We start from the raw sequence: 18,266 nt of genomic DNA on the forward strand, positions 1-18,266 counted from the left end.
GATAAATAAAACATATATTCTATGAAAAGTTAAGACACTTGGAAATTTAGCTTATCAACATGCTCAATCTAAACAAGTTTCATAGCCACACCCTTGTCTGGAAAGGGCTTTCTAAGCCAGTGAGGTCTGCACAATCACAGTGTATATATCACAGCTACTTATTCGTCCTTCATTGTTCCACAAGCCTAAGTGTTTAGCACTTGGCTACATTAAAAATGTAGACTTTTAAAAACAATAATCAACCAAGAATGGCCTTCTCTTTTAATTTTTCAGAACTCTAATAGCACTATATTTGGCTGACAGGAAAGTGGTATTATCGATTCATCTCTAAAGGGTTTTAGTTCCTGATCTTGAGTTACTTATATTCTAATCGAAAATACATTGGAGACACTGCTCAATATTATAGCTCAAAAGAGAAAAATGTTTGATATTCAAATTCAAAATGCAAATTCAAAAAATGTTTGATATGTACATTTAATAATTATTTTATAAATGCTTGATTCATTAGTACCTAGAAGAACTAAAATGATCACTAAAGAGAGTGGAAGTTTAGGACTTTGCTTCAATAGCTTTCCTAAAAAGAATAAAAGCTGGTAAGAGTTAAAGTTTTTGCTATCCTAAAAACTAGAGCTCCTGATGCCCAATAAGCCCTTGCTAAGGAAGGCAGGAGAGCAGTTCACTGTTGATTATTTGGTAATTTACTAAGCAGACCAGCAAAGGATATATTCATGCCTTTTATTTTTAGTATGCTATAATTTTGTTTTGCAAAGTAAACTTAATTTACTTAGCTCCAACAGTATGCCATCCACACTATGCTTTGGTACTCCAGGACAAAAAGATAAATAGGACTGAGTCCCTGCCCTTCCAGCCAAGGGCTCGCAGAGGAGACAAATTTAAGGTGATCATCATGGCTTATGAAAATATTGTAATAGAGCTATGTAAAATATGAAGAAAAGTGAGGAATCCTGACTAGGAGGCAAGATAGTCTTTCAGACAGATGGAACAGCATAGACAAAGGCACAGACATTTGAAAATATAAGGTCTGACCAGAACCAAAAGTAGTTTGATATGATTAAAATATAAGCTATGTTGAGAAGGGCCTGAGATGAGCTGGAAAGACTGGCATCAGGATGTTATCAGTGTTTCATATAATAAAGAGTTCGAACTTTATACTGTAGGCAAGGAATGGTGTATCTATATTGAAACAGAAGACAATGCTGCCATATTTGAAAATGATACAAAGCTGAGAGGGAGAGCTAATTTGATAGATAATGATCACATTTCAAAAGAATCTCATAACAGGCTGAAATGCTGGCACAAATACATTTTACACACACATACACACACACATCTTCCAATCTACACCTCTCAAAAAATCAGTTCACTAATAATTAAGGAGCTCATTATGTGCTATTTTTCAAAGGAAAATATCTGGGTGGTCTTATGCAAGGACAAGCATATCTTAATAGAAGTATAATGACCAGATCATGGAAAGGAACAATCTCACTGTTCTCTTCCATGTTGCACTAGTAAATGTCTCGTCTTTATTGTACCTTCCCTACATTTATAGAGAAATCTAAAAATAAATCTAATCATGCCACTACTCTCCTTAAAATTCCACCAGGCTCTCCACTTCCTGCAGCAGAACACCCACAGTCCTTTGCGTGGCGCACCAGGCCTCTTCCCACCTGTCTGGCTCATCTTGCCATCCCTCCAATCCTACACGTGCAGCTCCTCCAGTGCACCATTCTGGATTTTGCCTCCGGACCTTTCCCCTCCATTCAGCTCTCAGCCTGAAGTAACTTTATCCACGTGGTGAAATTCTGCTTGTCTTATAATGCTTGGCTCAACTGTCATGTCCTCCATGGAAATGTTCCATTGTCTCCTACCTACTTCCAGGTAACACTTGCACACTTTTCTTTGTATCTCCACTGCTCATCTTTTATAACTGTATCTAAAATGATTAATTATATGTATTTTTATATATTAGATTCCTACTACTTAATTGTAAGGTCTTCATGGTAAATGTCTTATTCATCCTTGTATTTCCAGTGCTTACCACGTTGTAAGTGTTCAATAAATATTTGGTGATGTTGGGGAGCAAAATTTGCTGCCCCCAAATGTCTCTGGCTTGTAGATGATTTCAAGCTGAAAACAAACAAGGCCCAAAAGCCTCAGGAAGAAACTTTGACCTTCCCCCAACTGCCTAAAAAGAATTTAGATGGAGGGCCTGTTTCCAGAATGGAGCTATCACCACAGATACCTGTAGCGGATACAGGCCAGGTGTGATGAGGGAAACTCTTAGAGATCAGAGTCCACTCTGTGTCCCCTTGTCTCTGCATGGCCTAGCAAACATTTACTTAACAAACATTTGCCTTCCATCTTCATGTTAATTGCCTTCCTCCCCTATGAAGTCCCAGACCCTTAACCCCCAACATCCTCTTTTGTCTTTAACTGAAAATGGTATTTAAGGTGAGGGTTTCAGCCATTTTGGTGATTACTCAGTTTTCCTGGGTCTCTCCCATGTACACGTTATGTACACGTTAACTTTTGTTTGGATTTCTCCTGTTAATCTGTCTCATGTCAATTTAATTCTTAGACCAGCCAGAAAGAAAATTTCCTCCTCCATGACAGTGAACAAATGAATGAACGGACTTAGTTAAGGGGAATCTGTGTTGTACAGTGGTTAAAACCACAGGTTTTGGAAGCAGACTTATGCTCAAATCCTTGCTCCGTTTATCAGTTTGGTCGAGTTATTTAACTTAACCTAATCCTTAGTTTATTCATCTTTAAAATGAGTGCTTATAGGACTTTTGCAAGAATTAAATGAGATAAACATAGTAGAATAAGCATTCACATATGGAAAATATTCTTATAATTTTATATTCTGAATTTCCTGGGCACTTTAATTCCTTCTAGGTCTTTAAACTCACTTTTTTGCTTTATGGGCCCAGCAACTTGACCCTCAGGCTTGATCAGGCAGGGGTTTTGATTACCTCAATCTAAACTGATAAGACACTTACTGATAATGTATAATAGGAGCTATATCGGCTCTGAGTTCCCTGCACACTGAACACAGGCATAAGGCTTGCCCTCCCTGAGGGTCCACGTCCATGTCGGGGGATCAAGTTATAACTGCAGAGACTGCTTGGAAAGCACAGTTTTAAAAGAAGGAAATCAGATATTATTACAAGGATGTTTTTAACAAGCTAGTGTATATCCATTGGGGACGTTTCCACTACAGTAGGGCACATCTAAGATTTTTTTTTGTTACACCTTTCTCTTGAGGCAGTATGATCTTAGAGTTGTAAAGGTCTTTAGAAGTCATTGCTGATGTAGGGAGGTGATATAGATACACTGTCTCAGGCGGCCAGCTAACTACTTTGGTGTTGTCCATGTGGGTTTAGAAGTTTGATCCTTGGCTTTTCCAACCAGAAACTCGATTTTGTTAGTATATCCCAAATTAAACAGACTCAAAAGGAGCGACCACAGTAACTAAACTTATAAAAGATTGATGTACGGGGCTTCCCTGGTGGCGCAGTGGTTGAGAGTCCGCCTGCCAATGCAGGGGACACGGGTTCGTGCCCTGGTCCGGGAAGATCCCACATGCCACGGAGCAGCTGCGCCCGTGAGCCATGGCCGCTGAGCCTGCGCATCTGGAGCCTGTGCTCTGCAACAAGAGAGGCCACAACAATGAGAGGCCCACATACCGCAAAAAAAAAAAAAAAAAAAAAAGATTGATGTACAAACCAGGGTACGAATTTATTCATTTATAATGCAAAATACAACTGCCAGTATACTTTCTTCCTATAGGAAATCTATTTAAAAAGCCAAATTATAATCATTAAACTTGCTTGGTAATCATGAGATCAAACTGATGTTTGTGTCATCTAGCTATGATAACTTGAGGCACTCATCTCTGCTCTACAGATGTGTCTGCCAAGGAACTGACTACTTGAATCGAGGCTGATCAGGGCTCCCTCTCCCCAGGCCTGGGGGATGCCATGAGCAAAGTCAAGGAAGGCAAAAATTTCATTTCATGTTGTGTGTAGGGAATCCCATTCAGTGTATGTAATGTTCAAGCGTGAGCTGAGAGGAAGAAAGCAGAAAGATGAGGCTGAAGAGACCAGATCATGGGATGTAGAAAATGGTAGAAGGATTGACCAGGGCAGGGCAAAGAATTATTAAGTGGTATTGAGAGCTCACCTGGGGGTGGAAACGATGGATGTGTGCAGCTATTCCAACCTATGCAATTGCGTCATTTTCTAGAGCTTTCTGGGTACTCTTGGGCAAAAGGTAGATGGTTAAGTTGATCCAGAGTTAGGAGTATATGGAGCAAATGCAGTGGAAAAACAACAGTAAGAAGATTTTCAGGTATTGCTTATAGTGGCAAGAGGAATGAACCCTGAGATTTCTACTAAGTGAAACTATGAAGGATAATCAGCAGAAAAGGATGGGGCAGAGGTCCTGATGAGGTAGAAAGCAAGTTTGAATATGTCTCCACTACAGTTAACGAGCATCTTGAGGACAGGGACTAGGTCTTATTCACTGTATCCCCAGTACCTAAGACCATGCTCAGCACATGATAGGTATTTAAGAACGTTAACTGAATGTACAGATGAATAAACAAACAAGCCATGTTAGAACTCAGAGCTCCTGCCTCCTGTTCTTAATATACAGTAATTTCTCTAATAGGTAATAGATAATAGATAATTTCTACCCTAGAGGGTAGAAATGCCACATTTACTCATACTTAAATCTTTTTGGCATAAAAAAATAATCTTAAAACCAATAACCACTCTTAACTAAGTATAAGCTTTCAAATTTTGACGAGACTCCCAAAACTAATACAAGTAATAGACACCACCATTTAATTGAAGGTCTGCCATGTACCAGATGCTGTGCTAGGACTTTATCTCATTTGATTTGCATGACAACTCTGTAAGGCAGGAATTATTCCCATTTTACAGAAGCTAAAATTGGGACTCAGGAGAGGTTAAAGAACTTATTCAGAGTCATACAAGTAAACAGAAGACAAGATTTAAACCTAAGCCTGGGACTTCCCTGGTGGTGCAATGGTTAAGAATCTGCCTGCCAGCTCTATTTACAATAGCCAGGACATGGAAGCCACCTAAGTGTCCATTGACAGATGAATGGGTAAAGAAGATGTGGCACATACATACAAAGGAATATTAGCCATAAAAAAGAAACGAAACTGAGTTATTTTGTAGTGAGGTGGATGGACCTAGAGACTGTCATACAAAGTAAAGAAAGTCAGAAAGAGAAAAATAAATACCGTACGCTAACACATATATATGGAATCTAAGAAAGAAAAAAAAAAGGTCATGAAGAACCTAGGGACAAGATGGGAATAAAGACACAGACCTACCAGAGAATGAACTTGAGGATATGGGGAGGGGGAAGGGTAAGCTGTGACAAAGTGAGAGAGTGGCATGGACATATATACACTACCAAATGTAAAATAGATAGCTAGTGGGAAGCAGCTGCATAGCATAGGGAGATCAGCTAGGTGCTCTGTGACCACCTAGAGGGGTGGGATAAGGAGGGTGGGAGGGAGACACAAGAGGGAGGAGATATGGGGATACATGTATATATATAGCTGATTCACTTTGCTATAAAGCAGAAACTAACACACCATTGTAAAGCAATTATACGCCAATAAAGATGTTAAAAGAAAAAAGAAAAAAGAATCCACCTGCCAATGCAGGGGACACAGGTTCGAGCCCTGGTCCGGGAAGATACCACATGCCATGAAGCAGCAAAGCCCGTGTGCCACAATTACTGAGCCTGCACTCTAGAGACCATGAGCCACAACTACTGAGCCCATGTGCCACAACTACTGAAGCCCACACGCCTAGAGCTCGTGCTCTGCAACGAGAGAAAATACCGCAACGAGAAGCCCATGCACCGCAACAAAGAGTAGCCCCTGCTCGCCACAACTAGAGAAAGCCTGTGCACAGCAACGAAGACCCAACGCAGTCCAAAATAAATAAATTAATTAATTAAAATAAATAAATAAATAAACCTAAGCCTGCTGGGCTCTAAAGACCATGCTTTTTCACTAAGCAGTGTTACTTGTCCTCAAACATATGTTCCAAAAATATTTTTTTGAGTTGATTTAGACCTGTCCAATCTGGAAGCCAAAGCAGGAAAAATGATGCTATTTCTCCTCTTTGGACCCCAGAGCTTCAGGGGTCAAGACAAATAGTAAAAAAGGGGTACACAAGCTATTATCATTTTTTTAATAGAATAGTATGTTTACCTATGGAAAGGCCGAGCGATTTTTAGCAAACTAGAAATCTGGGGGGGGGTTGCTTTTGGTTGGAATTATACTCAGAGCATTGGCCTTGGTCATTTCAGGTTCATCCAAGCTGGCTGGCAGTTAAAGAGACATGTATTTGATTAATTTTTTAAATGGGAACCCTTTTGATAAACTAATTAAAAGGACTGCTATTTTCTGATGTAGTTCCTTGCGAAAAGCTAAATGTTTTTCCTGTATTATTTACTCCTCCAAGGAATTCTAATAATTGTATTATTATTATTTTACATTAGTGTAATACAGCTCTTCCTCTGTTTACAATGGGGTTATGTCTCGATAAACACATGATAAGTTGAAAATATCATAAATTGAGTATGCATTTAATGCACCTAACCTACTGAACACCATAGCTCAGCCTAGCCTATGTTAAACGTGCTCAGAACACTTCTATTAGCCTGCAGTTGGGAAAAATCATCTAACACAAAGCCTCTTTAAAATAAAGTGCTGACCATCTCATGTAACTTATTGGATACTATACTGAAAGTGAAAAGCAGGGTGGTTGTATGTGTATTCATTGTTTTCCCTTGTGATCACGTGGCTGACTGAGTCACTGCTGCCCCTGCCCAGCATCACAAGAGAGCATAATGCGGCATATTGTTAGCCCAGGAAAAGGTCCAAATTCAAAATCTGAAGTATGGTTTCTACTGAATGCGTATGAGTTTTGCACCATCATAAAGTCTAAAAGTTGTAAGTAAAACCATCATAAGCCAGGGACATCTGTAATCATTATAATAGTACCATTTTCCATTTTGCCAGTGAGAAAAACTGAGCAACAGAGAGCTCTAGTAAGTTTATCAAGATCACATAGCCTGTAACTGGCAAAACTGGGATTCAAATTGAGGTCCATCCAAAGCTTTACCACACAGTTCAGTTCTACAGATTAACAGAAGTCCTATTGTTTGGTGGGCACATGGGGTTCTCAGATGAGTTAAGATACTGTTCAAGAGACTTATAGTCTAGTAGCACCTTTCCAAACTTGGGGTGTCAGAGAGAGTAATAAAGGGGTGCTTGTGGGGGGACTCTGGGCCCCACTGGATGGGGTTCCATCCCATTTCAAATAGCCAAGGTGTGCAGAGCACGAACCCACTGTTAGAGGTAGGAAGCAGCAGTGCTTTTAAAGCAGTTTGGCACGTAGAGCTGATTCGCTTTGTGATACAGCAGAAACGAACACACCACTGTAAAGCAAGTACACTCCCATAAAGATGTTAAAGATAAAATAAAATATATTTATTAGGACAGGAACATCCACTAGTTACCAATTAAAAGAATCAGGGCAGAAAAGGTGATTGAATGGGAAATTCAGGGTGTTTACCAAAGCTAAATGGCATTTTTGGGGATAATATTTTGCCTCTGCATGGGAATATATTATTTTCAAAATATTTTGTAAATGCTAACTCAAGTAATTTCTAACATTCAATTTTATAGATAGAGAATATTTAATAATAAAAATATTAAAACAAGAAAATAAATAAATAAAGCAGTTTGGCATGCACACTCACTTTCTTCTCTTGAAACAAAACCCAAAGCCACATTTTATTAAGCAAAATTCCTGCAAATGCAAATTAATGAAGTATAAACTGAGAGCTCACACAGAAGCTGACAAAGGAGAAAAACAATCAGTCATATGGGGTGGTCAGAAAAGGATTCTGAGAGGCAATTTAAATTATGGGGGCTTCTGTGCCAGTTAAGATACCATGCTTTTCTGTTTCTTTTAGTAAAGGGCCTGGTATTAAAATTTAAAAATAAGAAAACCTTTCCACAAATGCATAACTTCTTGAGTCCTGTGAATCTATAACTCAGACGTTTCTAAACTGTATTCTTTAAAATATGAGTTGCCAGATCTTTCTCAATATTTATACCTCAGCATTTATAGTAAGTTTTTCTTTTTAATATCGAGTTAAATATTTTCTGAAATCCATTTTTGGTCCTACAGAAACAAAAAGGAATTGATTCTGGATTTTGTAGATGTAAGACCGTGGAGCTTAAATGTCCAAACTTACCTAATAACATTTTTCTTTTTTTCCGGTACGCGGGCCTCTCACTGTTGTGGCCTCTCCCGTTGCGGAGCACAGGCTCCAGACGCGCAGGCTCAGCGGCCATGGCTCACGGGCCCAGCCGCTCCGCGGCATGTGGGATCCTCCCGGACCGGGGCACGAACCCGTGTCCCCTGCATCGGCAGGCGGACTCTCAACCACTGCGCCACCAGGAAAGCCCACCTAATAACATTTTAATGGAAGGTTTTTATCTTGTTTTGCTTTGCTTTTTAAACTTAAAGAAAAAAATAGAGTTAAGGGTGATGCCCATGTGCACTAGGGGTGTTATTGTGTGGCTCCCTATCACACAAAATCTTAATAACACACCTATGGCTCGCCAAATTTCTTTTGAAAACTTCAGTCTTCTAGGTTATAAAAACAACTCCCAGTAAGCTGCTGCCTTTACTGTGTGAAATGGAATGAGCCAAACACTTCTTTCCTTTGCAAACAAGCCCAAATCAGCACATAGACTGAAGAGTGAAAAAGACACAACAAAAATACAAGAATAACCAAGCCCCTCACAAAAATGCCCACGCCGATCAATCACAGGGCAATCACAAGGCAACATGGTCCTCACCAAAGACAAAAGCAATTCACTTGTAGCAAACACAGCGGCAGTTAATAACATGAATGATATCAAGAGCAGATAGGAGTGCACACATGCCAGATTTTCATGATTTCAGTAGAGAAAACTCCACCTTCTACTTCATTCAGGGCCAAGAGTAAAGACAGGCAAATGGAAAATATGCTGGAAACTGTTGCGACTCTCCAATGAAAACATTCCTTCCCTTTTCTTTTTAGCTATCTGAGACAGCCAAGCTCCGGAGCTAGAAGAAGAAGAATCAGTCACCACTTACCCCTGGGGTAAACCCACCCTAGGAGTGTTTTACTATAATGCTTTCTGAGATGCTGGGCCACTCCAGAATATGGTTACCCTTTCCAAAGCCTCAGGGTGTCCATGTGGTGTGCGCTGCCAACCTCAAGTCACCTGGTAAAGGTGTCCATTTGTAGAAGGCATGTTGCTTTCAAGTTTAATTCCTGGCTTAACAGTATAAGCCCCTGTATTATTGACAAAAACATAGCCAAATACCCACACACAATGGTGTGTGTTTGTGTGGTTTTGTTGTTTTTAAATCTGGCCCCTGAGCAGAGAAATTGTGCTAAGGATGGGGAAGTCTTTAATTCCACCCAAAAAAGAACAGAATAAAACAGAGGAGTGTCAGCAAGCAGGAGCTCAGTATAAGCCTTTTAAATCCAGCCTCTTAGTAGGTTAGGGACTTGCTGTTTCTTTCTTTGATTTCCCTAGATTCTGGATTCAATTCCTGACTTTCCCAGTCAAACTACAAACGAAATTTAGCTTTTAGGAGAACTGCATAAATGAGTCCTATGTGTTTGAATGGCAATCTTGGAATGGCAGTCAGAGTTGCTCCTTGCTAGTTGCTTTTAGGATTGCCCTAAATATCACAGGTTTTCTAATTCTTTTTCAAAAAGCTCATTCGTTATTTAAAAAACAAAAAGTTTGTCCATATCTTGATTGATTGATAAAAATATTCTATTCCTTCATGTAAAATTCAGCAAGGTCAGTACCAAGGCCGTGGCTTTTATTGTCCACGTGGCATCTTTCTATGGCATTCACCTTAATAAATACAAATAGCTTTGCATTTGGGTCATACCTTTCCACAGTAAGTATCTGTGTTTAAACTATCATCTTTTAAAAAATATATTTATTTATTTACTTACCTATTTGACTGCGCTGGGTCTTAGTTGCGGCACACGGGATCTTTGTTGCCACATGCCGGATCTTTAGTTGCGGCATGCAGGATCTTTTAGTTACAGCATGTGGGCTCTTAGTTGTGGCATGCGGGCTCCAGTTCCCTGAACAGGGATCGAACCCGGGCCCCCTACACTGGGAGTGCAGAGTCTTAACCACTGGGCCACTAGGGAAGTCCCTAAGCTATCATTTTGGTTACTTTCAAAGCCACTTGGGAAGGCAAAAACAGGGGATCACAGACTCTGGAAGAGGAAATGACATACTCAGATCAAGTTCATGTGAGCACACAACTTGGATCCAGGTCTGACCACTGGTCCTGAGGCAGGAGATAGATGGGACCCAGGCTGAGCAGCTGGAGTTCATCCCCTGTGGACAGATACTCCAAAATAGCAGGAGGGAGGAGAAGCTAAGCCCTGCCCAGATAAAAGATAGAGACCACATATTCCTCATTCTCAAAGTCAAGGAGACCTTCCCAGCTACACACGCACAGAAAGGTTCCTTGAAGGTCAAAAAGGGAGGGAGTATCACCTCACAGTAAGCGATGTCAACCTACCCATAGGCCTCTTCACTAGAATCCATCTTAGCTGAGAGATCCGCGCACACACATGGGAGGACCCTGAGATAAACCAAATACAGACTCAGAACCAGGCAAAGCAAGATGATTGGCCAAAGGAAACCTGGAAGAAACGCCCCATTAAAGTGATTCAAACTACCATGAGGGCGTGACTCTCTCTCTCTGAGCCCTCCCGTGTTTCTCTCCACATGTACCCTTTTCCTCCTAATAAACACTTTACTTGTTTCACTACTTTCCATCTCTCTGTGGAAATTCATTTCTACACAGCTGACGGGTCAGGGCCTTGTCACTGGCCACTGGTCCCCGGTGGTCTAGTGGGTAGGATTCAGCACTCTCACTGCCACAGCCTGACTTCAATCTCTGGCTGGGGAACCAAAATCCTGCTTCAAGCTGCTGCAGGCCAAGGCCAACAGAGATCAGTCCTACAAGGTCATACTTTCCCTATGCTCCTTCTCTTTTATATGCATTGTTACCTAGAGTTATAGCCTGGACATGCACTGAATACCATGACCTGTATCTCAACTATTCCGTATTTCAAAGTGAACTCAGGGTGAGATCTGTGCAAGTTTTGTTTGCTTACTTTCTTTTTTTTTTAACTTCAGTTTTCTTATTATTAAAAAACATTAATCCCACCCACTCACCTATCTCAGAGGCATTTTAGAGTCAAATGAGGTGTATAAAAGGCTTGGAGAAAGGTAAGGGTTTATGATTAAGGTGAGCAGAACAACAGTCCCCCAAAGATGTCCACATCCTAATCTCTAGAACCTGTGAACATGTTAGGTTACATGGCAAAAGGGAATTAAGTTTGCAGATGGAATTTGGGTTGCTAGGCAACTCGTTTTGAAGGAGAGAAATGATCCTGGTTTATTCAGGTGGGTCCAATGTGATCACAAGGGTTCTTAAATGTGGAAGAGGAAAGTAGAAGAGTGAGATGCATTTGTGTGGTTTTAAGGCACTAAATTTATAGTAATTTGTTACGTAGCCATAGGAAATTAATGCAATTATTAAAATATTTGAACTTCCAAGGACTGAAATAAATTATCAATGGATTATAAGAGCTGAGTGAAATACAGTGAGTTATTCCCCAGTGTCTACCTGGTAGGTCACCAAACACTAGTAAGATCTCAGGGCTGGCAGGAGCACACAGCCAACCAGGAGTGGTAAAGCCCTGACTGGAGCTGTCCCCAGGATACCCTGAGTAGGGGCATGTGCTAAAAATGACAAGAGTTTGATATCCTTCCCCACTGTTAGGTGGGAATACCCTTTTCCATCTGCACCTCCCGCCTACCAACCCTGCTGTCACCAAGGTGTGGGCAGGTGATCCCCCTCTTGCTTGTTGTCCCTCCACTGGAGCTGCATCCACTTTGTCTCTCTCTTTCGGTTCCCCCACTATGCTTTTCAGTCCCTTCCAGACTGCTCTCAGCTCATTTCCCAGGCAGCAGGAGTCGGAGCTCTGTGATCCTCCCTGGGGCCAAATCCCCAGGGACACCTCTGCCATCAGGTTCCAGATTCAGGAAGGGGGCAGAGTAACTAAGCAACTTCATCCTTACTCTATTCTTTTTTTTTTTCTTACATCTTTATTGGAGTATAATTGCTTTACAATGTTATGTTAGTTTCTGCTGTATAACAAAGTGAATCAGCCATATGTATACATATATCCCCATATCTCCTCCCTCTTGCATCTCCCTCCCACCCTCCCTATCCCACCCCTCTAGGTGGTCACAAAGCACCAAGCTGATTTCCCTGTGCTATGCGGCTGCTTCCCACTAGCTATCTATTTTACATTTGGTAGTATATATATGTCAATGCTGCTCTCTCACGTCATCCCAGCTTCCCCGTCCCCCCTCTCCACCGTGTCCTCAAGTCCATTCTCTACGTCTGCATCTTTATTCCTGGCTTGCCCCAGGTTCATCAGAACCATTTTTTTTTTTAGATTCCATACATATGTGTTAGCATACGGTATTTGTTTTTCTCTTTCTGACTTACTTCACTCTGTATGACAGACTCTAGGCCCATCCACCTCTACCTCAAGAAACAAGAAAAATCTCAAATACAACCTAACCTTACATCTAAAGCAATCAGAGAAAGAAGAACAAAATAAACCCCTAAGTTAGCAGAAGGAAAGAAATCATAAAGATCAGAGCAGAAATAAATGAACAAGAAATGAAGGAAACAATAGCAAAGATCAATAAAACGAAAAGCTGGTTCTTTGAGAAGATAAACAAAATTGATAAACCATTAGCCAGACTCATCAAGAAAAAAAGGGAGAAGACTCAAATCAATAGAATTAGAAATGAAAAAGGAGAAGTAACAACTGACACTGCAGAAATACAAAGGATCATGAGAGACTACTAGAAGCAACTATATGCCAATAAAATGGACAACCTGGAAGAAATGGACAAATTCTTAGAAAAGTACAGCCTTCCAAGACTGAACTAGGAAGAAATAGAAAATATGAACAGACCAATCTCAAGCACTGAAATTGAAACTGTGATTAAAAATCTTGCAACAGAGGACACGGGTTCGTGCCCCGGTCTGGGAAGATCCCACATGCCGCGGAGCGGCTAGGCCCGTGAGCCATGGCCGCTGAGCCTGCGTGTCCGGAGGCTGTGCTCCGCAACGGGAGAGGCCACAACAGTGAGAGGCCTGCATACCGCAAAAAAAAAAAAAAAAATCTTGCAACAAACAAAAGCCCAGGACCAGATGGCTTCACAGGCGAATTCTACCAAACATTCAGAGAAGAGCTAACACCTATCCTTCTCAAACTCTTCCAAAATATAGCAGAGGGAGGAACATGCCCAAACTCATTCTACGAGGCCACCATCACCCTGATACCAAAACCAGACAAAGATGTCATAAAAAAAGAAAACTACAGGCCAGTATCACTGATGAACACAGTGATGCAAAAATCCTCAACAAAATACTAGCTTACTCTATTCTTGTTGGAAGATCGCACCTGCTTCACATACATCTCATCAGAGGGCCTCCAGGGACAGAGGCAGAGCAAATGCCAGATTTGAAAATTATTTTCCTCCAGCTTTGCATTAATACTTTATTCCAATATTGCCCCAAAATCTGCTCAAGATGAAAAGCTTGAGGGGGTTCCAAAGGTGGATCAGAGCCAAACTGATTTCTGTTCATGTCTCCAGCCGCACCCCACCCCACCATTAAAACGACAATCCTGCCCCGAAGAGTCCTCTATTCCTGCAGATTTACACACACCCAGCACCCCAGCCAGGCTTCTGAGGCTCTTTCCTGGTCAGTTCAGCTTTCACAGGAGCGTCCACTCTGACCCACATTCCTGGAACCGTTTCTTTTGCAAATCAGCAGGTTTTAAGCAAACAAGGGCACATTTCAGGACATGGAACTGCGCAATTAGCTGAGAGTAAATCTGGCAAAGCATCTGGTCTGCTCACCAAAATAGAAATACAAAAAAAAAGCAGCTTTTAAAATTAAACATTAACTGTGTAAGGTTAATTCTGTGCAAGTCTACTTGAAATGGAACAGAGCTGCACTGGCTCTGTACAGGGGGTGGAGGGCCTGGGGTTCCTGGGCCTGCTCAGGAGGATCATCGTTTGATTGGGGCAGATGCTGAACACAGAGACAAATATAATTCAGCAGTGCCAGAAAATGACAGTACATAGCTGGTCATCTGTTGCCATCTCCTAAAATCAGCTTTCAGTAGGTTTTAGCACTTTACTAACTGTAAAATTAGAATTGTGCATTAGAATTGCTAAAAGGACACACTGGATTAATCAAATTAAAGAAACACTCCCTGATCTCTTGGATCTTAGAACACATACCCTATGTAAAATCCTTGTACCACTCTTCTCTTGCATAATGCAAGGTCAAAAGCGCAGGTCAGTGGAACAATAATAGGGCAATGAAGAGAAGAAAGTGGTGGCAAACATATTCACCATAAGACCCTTGGAGCTGAGAGGCCCTTCCATTTCATGAATATTTTTCTTGAAGTTTTGTAACCTCCCCCCTCTGAGAATCAGAAAGACCAGTTTCACGTAATATTTGCAAACATTAGAGTAAAATAACACAGGTAAAAAGCAAAAAGATCAGTCAAGGTTTTCAGGGGAAGAAGCAGGGAAGCATGGAAGTCAATATTGTCTTTTCCCCACTTCTGCAGCAATAGGAAGCCCCTATAATAGAAATTATGAAACAGTTAGGAAAGTCATGACTGCTCTTCTCCTATCCCTCATTCTACTCATCTGAGGAATTCTTATATAATTATCCACCAGCTGACTTTACAGTATGACCATCCTTTTGGGTCAAAGCCAAACTATTCCAAACAATATGAGAAACAGGTAGAAATAGATTTCAGTTGAGATAAATACAGACTTGGTGACATGAAAAAATATCAAAGCACTCAAATGGAAGCTGGAAACTAAAAGGTCACACAGAGTAGAGGGTCCTAATGGACCACAAACTGAACAAAAGTCAGCAGGTCTTTAAAGGACAAGGATAATACTCGGGAGGCCAGAAACAAGATCAGAACATGTATGTGCTATATACAATGGGGCGAGTTAGCTACATGTGGCTTTTTAAATTCAAATCAATTAAAACTAAATAAAATTTGAAATTCAGTTCTCCAGTCAGCCTAGACACATTTCAAGTGCTCAATAGCCACACATGACCAGAGGCTACTTACTGGACAACACAGATCTAGAACATTCCCATTAATGCAGAAAGTCCTATTGGATGCTGCTACCCTAGAGATAGAGGAGCCTAGAAATAGTCTGGACAAGTACTACCAAGGTCATTGAAAAATAGAACCTTTGAAAGAGGCATTAAGACTAAATTAAGTTTCTTAAACTTTGAAAGGAAAAAGGTGAGGATTGACTGTGGGCTTTAAAGCTATGTTAACTGCTGAGCGAAGCCCAGATGTTTTCCACTTGTTTGAAGAGCTCCAACAGGAAGCTTGTAAATTAGTCATAGAGAACCTCTAATTGTGAGGTGACTGGACACTGGAAGTGAATAGGAAGGAACACTGTCAAATTTGTATCCAGGGAAAGATTTAAAAATAGAGTAGCAACATGACATCTGGATTGACTAGAATGAACTTTGTCTTAATCACCAATTTGATCAGTTCAAGTCCAGGACACAGAACACTCAAGTGACAGGCATAGAGGTGGGTGGCTGCATGAATCCAAGAGGCTTTGGTTTTGTTTTGATCCCTTGTACATATGGGGACTGCAATCCCAAATCATGGCCTTAGATCTTGACCTCAAAGTCTGGCTACCTTTGTTTCACCCTACAGACTCCCTTTGTCTCCAAAGGGAATTAGAAAAGCTCAACTCATGGTTCAAGGGTACAGCAAACTTTAGACAGTTGAATGTAGAGACCCAAATGATATCTTTCTCTCCATCCTCAGATAAGCTTGTTCTATATGGTAAGATGACTACCAGAAGCCAAGCCCCACACTTAATCTAACAAACCCCCAAGAGAAAAAGATCACATCTTCCCTAATAGAAAATTCCAAGGAAAGGTTCTGATTGGTCCATTCTGGGCCAATGCCCATTTATGGGTCAGTCACTGCCCAAGAGGATGGGGCTCTCTGATTGATCAGGTCTGGGTCACATGCTCGTCCCTTTGCCTAAGGGTGGATTGTAAACCCAAACCCAAACTGCACAGGATGAGTTCCTCACAGGAAAGAAGAGTCTTGTGTACTGTATGGTCCATAAAAATGTGCTCACTGCAACTTCTCACACTTGGTTTCCTCATCTGTGAAAAGGGGATAGAAAATCTGTCAGCTTGGCCAGTCTGAACTACATCTTCCAGAATTCCCTTTCCTGTGTGTCTCTGGTTAGACTGAGCTGCAAGAGAGATTCACAAGGTAGAAATGAGGTAGCAGCCATTTTGTAGCTCACACACATTGTCACTTAATCTGCTGGCTCACTTTGTCAAGCCTACAACAGTTTCACCTTCCCCTGGAACCTTCGTCAGCTTCTCTGACTCTTGGGCCAGGTGTGTGTTTGGTTCTGAGACAAAGGGCACCATCCTCTCCTGCAGGATACTCATACCGTCAAGTCAGAGGCAGTGAGGACTGACATGGGTTTCAATCCTTCTTGGGCTCCACCTCATGTTTGTGGGTTTCAGCTTGTCCTTGTTTTCTACTTCACACCCACCTTCCCTTCCCAACTATCATCTCTGAAGACCAAACTCAAGCATCAGACATGAAAAAAAATAGCCTTACAGAAACTCTTTAACCAGCCTGCATAACTGTATAAGGTCAAATTCTCTCTCTCTCTCCCTCTCTCTCTCTCTCACACACACACACACACACACACACATCTCTAAGTGGTTCTGCCCCTCTCATTGGACCCTGATTGATGATAGCAGAACCTATTTTTTTATAAACTCCCCATAATGTCCATTTGGAGCTTAAAGGAAAGAAGAATCTTTGGAAATTGTTTCAAAAGCAGCACAAATTAGGATAAAACTAGAGCTAACCGTTAAGGTAAACTTCAAAATACTAATTAAAAAAAGAGAGAGAGCTAGAAAAAAAAAACTACCATAGCACCAACCACATTCTGACACCCCCCCCACACCCCGCCAGATGTACAGTAAATGAAATAAATGGGACAAGCACCCTTTGTTATTGATCCTGCATTGGCTCGTACTTGCCCGAGGTGAGTAGCAAAGCCCATGCAAGAGGCAATGGAGTGTAGGGCCAAGGGGATGAGTTCGATTACTTAAATCAAGCGGGAATTCTCTTCTGTCTACAGTTACATATAAGCTTAAGACCAATGAATGCGGGTATCCATGACACCCGTGTATATGCACCATGCGAATTTCTTGCCATGTACCTTTCTGCACTTGGAGACTTGGCTGGGTCCCCAGTGGCAGCTGCCAGGACAGTGTTCTCTGGACTTCCTCATCCCTGCTCTCTCTATACAGGAAGCAACAAAGCAGTACATGCTGCTCCCTTCTCTGCTCTGCAGGGAACTCATAACAGGCAACACTGGCTAAGAAAGGAAGTATTCCCATCCCGTCACATGAACCCCTGAGGTGGATTTAGGAAAAAGTGATTTCACTTTGGATTTCCATCAAGGCATCTCTCAGGATAGGGAAGCTCATTGGCTTCTCAACGTTCCTCCCAACTCTGTCTTCAAATCTCTCTTGTTTAGACGTGCCCACCTGAAATTTACCACTAGTGTCATTTAGCGTGGACCCAAGTCACACCATATGAGAGAGCTTAATCATCTTTTTGCCTTGTAACAGTAAGTAGAGATGTTTCCAGCCAAGAGTGGGGAGGGCTGATGGGGCTTTGCAGGGTGAGGATATAGGGTCCAGGCAGTAGGGCACGGGAGCTCTGAGACAGGGGGCGATGAGAGGGAGTTCCAGGAGCTGCCACAGCACAAATGCCTTGCATTGCTCCGGTGGTGTGTGGGGCTGTCAGTCAGGGGGCCCATCAAGGTGGGAGAGGGCACATTAAGGAATGTAGAAGGGCCCTGAACTTCCCTCTGCCACAGCATGGCTTAAAGCCACATATCCTTCCTGCTTTGCATCTCAGTCATTTCATGGGTTATGTCAGGG

This window comes from Monodon monoceros, unplaced genomic scaffold, assembly GCF_005190385.1.
Source record: "Monodon monoceros isolate NGI ecotype Baffin Bay Population unplaced genomic scaffold, NGI_Narwhal_1 Super_Scaffold_19, whole genome shotgun sequence".
Classification (NCBI taxonomy): domain Eukaryota; kingdom Metazoa; phylum Chordata; class Mammalia; order Artiodactyla; family Monodontidae; genus Monodon; species Monodon monoceros.